The sequence below is a fragment of the Pseudopipra pipra genome, chromosome 2 (assembly GCF_036250125.1).
Source record: "Pseudopipra pipra isolate bDixPip1 chromosome 2, bDixPip1.hap1, whole genome shotgun sequence".
Classification (NCBI taxonomy): domain Eukaryota; kingdom Metazoa; phylum Chordata; class Aves; order Passeriformes; family Pipridae; genus Pseudopipra; species Pseudopipra pipra.
In genome coordinates, this window is record NC_087550.1 from 30,034,833 (window position 1) to 30,040,217 (window position 5,385).

A 5,385-nucleotide genomic window follows, 5' to 3' on the forward strand; every position below is an offset into this window, starting at 1 on the left:
TGGTGGTGATGCCAATTTTATGCCCCAAAACAAGGCGCGGAGAAACTGCTCAGAGACAGAATTTCAGTCTATAAGCAGGAGGTATTTATTTCACGGCCGGGGAGCAGCCAGGTCGCCCTGGACAAACTGCTCCAACTCGAGAAACACACAATCCAACTTTTATACACGTTTTGCCAAGCAATTACATCATATATTATGAATATTCATTACATTGCAACATCTACTTTTAATATTCATAACAGGTGGAGTTGAGGCGGAGTTAGAGGCGTGGTCCTTAATTTGGGGAGAACTTCGGTGGGAGTTCCGGTCTTCCTTCATCATGAACCTCGTGTCCTTTTCATCATCATCCTCCTAAACTTTTGAACCTTCCCTAATTTGGGTAGCTTCCTTATGAATTTGGCAGAGAGTTTCGGTATTTGGCACCAATACCTAATTTCTTGGCATGTCCCTCTCTTTATCTCTTTGGTTTCCTCCCCATATGTCTCTTTTTGTGTGTACTAGCATTTTCTGTTCATGTTTATGTTCTTCTGTGTCAGCGCGACCTGTACCTCAGTGAATTTATTGCCTCCGCTTTCTAAATGCTGAATTCTATGTGCCTTGCTAAAGCTTGCTTCTACATTTTGTGCTTAACTCTTTATATTGCTTAAATTCGCTTTTCAGGTGTTACCTGGCTTCATTTCCCCCCTTTTCTTAGAACTTACGAATTCCTTCGTCAAGTTCTAATCCTAAAGGGCGCTGATATGCTTTTATCATTGCCCAGATCATTTGGGTTCTCTTGACCATGGACCTTAACTTACACCACAGGCATATGTTCATGAGGGTTAACAAGAGCATGCCTATAGCTATAATCAATATGGGGTGTACTAGGTAGTGAAAGACTTGAGTTGCTGTTGGAGAGTACCCTGTGAAAATGTCCCACCAGTGATGTTGACCTACTTGTGCAACTTTCGTCAAAATATTCTTTATACCTTCTGAATTATGCTCTACTTGCCACACCATGCGTTGGGTCGTTTGATTCACCTTTCGAGCTAACTTTCTTACTTCAGGATGCATAAGCATTTCTTTGAGAAGCTTAGTATCCATGCCTATCTGTAGTTTGGGTACTTCATGATACAAAGTGTACTCAGCCTCGATTAACTGCTGTGTGGTTATGGGTGCAGTATAGCTAAAGTCACAACCTACAATTTTGGTGAAGTTACATATACAAAAGTTAGTATCATTAGTCACTTCAAGACAATTATCTATTACTACATCAACACAAGGGGTTCTAATACAAGCGCATCCATTTCCTATATAGAATACTTGTGATCGGGTTCTATTGTGCGGAAGCATTTCAAAAGTGCATATACTGTCTTCAGCATCTAAGCATAAGTCTTCAGCTTCTACTATGGCATTTTCGCAAATATAACCTAATTGTCCTTTAGGAATACATGCTTCTGTGCTAATTGATTGCCACTTATTCTTAGTGTTGTCATAGTTTGCCCAGACATTATGATCTACAGGTCTGACAATGACATCTTGATGTATAGTTCCTAATGTTAGAATGGGGAAGATAGCTCTCTCTTCTGCAGCGCTGATGGTGAGGACATAGGCCTCAACATGTTCTTGTTGTGGATCATAGGTAAAATTAACTAATTGCCACCAAGCCTGGTGGTCTATTTCAAATCGTGTAGTGGAGCTATCTCTTAATATTGTTTCTCTTATTTCTTGAGGCAGTATGCCTGACATTCCTTCTCTTAATATTCCCGCTGCTACTGACTGTATCCATTGTTGTGTTTGAACGCACTGGATAGCAAGTGCAACTTCTTTGCTAATATCTCCAGCGTAATCAGCAATCTTGACAAAATCTTCAGCGGTGTGGTCAGCTATTAGAGCCATCAATTTAACTACTAAGGATTGTGTTTCTGCTAAAGTTAGCATAGATGAGCTTAAAGGTACTTTAAGCTTACCTAGATTGGAAGTGACGGTACTCAACTTATTTAGTATTACCTCTTGGTCTATGGTGTTCATTATACCAAACCCTGTGCCAATCCATCCACTTATATCTCTTTGTGTTCGTTTGTGAAGTGACCTAGTCGCTAACCAGGCATTCCAGCCTTTGAGACTTTGCTTTACGAACGGCTGGCAATCTTCTTGTAAGTGTGTAATGTCTGTCTGAATGTTCATCTGTACCTTCTTTAGAGAATATGTAGGATCTAGTAGTAACTTCAACTCATTTGACTGTCTTATTACTTGAGGTCCTATCAAAGTGAAATTATGTATTCTTCTACATTCTACTTGTGGAGTGATTTCACGAGATGGGTTCACAATTGGGTCTTTGGCTAGTGAAATTCTTTTTATAACGGTGTAACCACCTGGAGGGTTTCCCTCCCTATTACAGGTGAATGTCACTGAGTGATTTAACTCGAATAGAATTTCACATTGTGCTCTGCCTCCTTCAAAACTATTCCACTGACATGAGATTGGTCCCGGCCGTTGAATCCAAACAATGGGCTGACCTCTTTTTACTTGGCTATAAGTGATTAAATCCTGTTTAGATTCATCTGGCCAGAATTTAATTATCAGTGTTAACCTATCTGTTTTCCCTATTAGTCTCTCAACTTCTCGACACCCTATTTGAAATTGGTCTCCCTTTTGTGCTATGAGATAGCCTTGGTCTGGCGTGTAAGGTTGCTTGTTATGTAAAATATAAACCTCCATTTCTGGGAAATCATCGGAATCACCGAAAAAATGTAATTCTATGTAAGCATTAGACCACGGTCCTTCAGAAGTAGAGTTTTGGGATAAAACTATACTTATCAAAAGTCCAACGGTCCAGGTCGAAGTAATTTGGAAGGACGTCGGCTTCATGATGTGGAGTTTTCTTGCTTATCTTCTGGAGCTTTCTTGACTCGAGAGTAGTGAATCCATGTAGGTCGCTCCTTGATCCTAACCGCGGTGAAGGTGGTCAGCAGCACTTGGAAAGGTCCCTCCCACTTTTCTTGTAGGGGTTTTCCTAAAAGATTCTTAACATACACCCAATCACCGGGGTTAAATGGATGCAATTTACAGTCAGGTTGCTTGGGCTGGTGTTCTATTACTACTGCAGCATTTTTATCAAAATGTTTTCCAACAGCAATTACATAATCATATATATATTGATTGCCTATTTGGTCTACAGCATCACTATTTACAACTTGCATAGCATAAGGTCTACCGTACAGAATTTCAAACGGGCTCAACTTTTCTTTCGATCGAGGTTTGACCCTCAATCTAATCAGAGCAATAGGCAGAGCTTGATACCATTGTAAGTTAGTTTCTTGACATATTTTAGCAATTTGTTGTTTAATAAGATGATTCATCTTTTCCACTTGCCCACTGGCTTGTGGCCTGTAGGGCGTATGCAATTGCCATTTAATTTGCAATGCTTTGCTTATTGCTCTCACAACTTTTGCACAGAAATGTGTACCTCTGTCTGAGGATATACTCCTTGGTATTCCAAATCGTGGTATAATTTCGTTTAGCAAAACTTTAGTTACCTCCCTCTCCTTGTTTGTTCTGCAGGGAAATGCTTCAGGCCACCCAGAAAATGTATCAGTTAGTACCAATAGGTACCTATACCCCCCTTTTCTTGGGAGTTCAGAGAAATCAATCTGCCATACTTCACCTGGGAATTTACCTCGATGTATTGCTCCCTGATGTATCTTGGTCCCTGTATTTGGGTTATTCTTCAAGCATCGTTCGCATTGGGTTGTAACTTGTTTTACAGTAGTGAATAATTTTGGTCCTGCTATTCTAGTTTGTAAATACTGATAAAGTGGATCTAAACTCCAATGTGTTTTCTCATGTTCTGTTTTCACAAATTGCCACATTAACTTCTCTGGTATTATTAATTGTCCTGTTTCTAATTGACCCCATCCATTGTCTAATAATTTGCCCTTGTTCTTTTGAATCCATCTATGATCTGAGTCCTGATAATCTGGTTGGAAGTCGGTATTTAGCTCTTCTGGTATTAGAGCTGTTATAACCACTTCCTTGGTTCTTGCAGCAGCTAATTTAGCTTCTGCATCAGCTTTCCTATTTCCTATCTCTGGAACAGTGTTACCTTTTAGGTGTCCTTTGCAATGCATTATGGCCACTTGTGCTGGGAGTTGGACTGCTTCTAACAATCGTAGAATTTCTTCTGCGTGTTTGACTGTTTTCCCTTGGGCGGTTAGCAGTCCCCTTTCTTTCCAAATTGCTCCATGAGCATGTACGACGGAGAAGGCATACTTAGAGTCTGTCCAAATATTAATTCGTATGCCTTCTGCCAATTCCAGGGCTCGGGTAAGAGCTATTAATTCTGCCTTTTGGGCTGAGGTCCCTGCAGGTAAAGGATTTGATTCGATTACCTCTTCCGTTGTGGTTACTGCATAGCCTGCCATTCTTACTCCTTGCTTCACGAAGCTGCTGCCGTCCGAGAACCAGTTGTCTGCATCTTCAAATGGCTCTTCTTTGAGATCCGGGCGACTGGAGTAGACTGCTTCGATGGTTTCTAGGCAGTCATGCTCTATTGGTTCTGCTGACATTCTTCCTTCTAGAAATGAGGCTGGATTCACAATGTTAGTTACTTGAATGGTTACGTCATCTGATTCAGCTAGGATTGCTTGGTACTTTAGGAATCTGGAAGGTGACAACCAATGGCCACCTTTCTGTTCTAGTACAGCAGACACAGTGTGGGACACTAACACAGTCATTTTCTGGCCCATCGTGAGTTTTCTGGCCTCTTCTATATTTATGATCACTGCGGCCACCGCTTTCAAACAGCTGGGCCATCCTTTGCTTACTTCATCCAGCTGTTTGGAGAAATAGGCCACAGCTCTTTTGTGTGGTCCCAACTGTTGCGCCAAGACTCCTAAAGCCATCCCTTGCCGTTCATGAGAGAACAGCCAGAATGGTTTTGTTACATCAGGGAGGCCCAAAGCCGGGGCTCTCATGAGTTCTTGTTTCAGTCTCTTAAAAGCTCCCTCTGCTTCGGGAGTCCAAACTAGGATACTCTTAGCTTCTTTTAATAAATCATACAATGGCTTGGCGAGTACCCCATATTGGTAGATCCATAAGCGACACCAACCTGTCATTCCCAGAAAGGCTCGTAGATCTCTCACCGTTTCTGGTCTGGGCATCTGGCAAATGGCTTCTTTCCTCGCTATTCCTAGGGATCGTTGTCCTCTGGAGATCTCATATCCCAGGTATACTACCTTTTCTTGCACCAGTTGCGCTTTCTGTTGAGAGACTCGATATCCACTTAGTCCCAAGAAATTCAACAAAGAAATAGTCTATTTAACACACTCTTCTTCTGATTCAGTTGCTATCAGCAGATCAGCTACGTATTGCAGAAGAGTACCAACCCCCTGTGGCCTTTCCCAT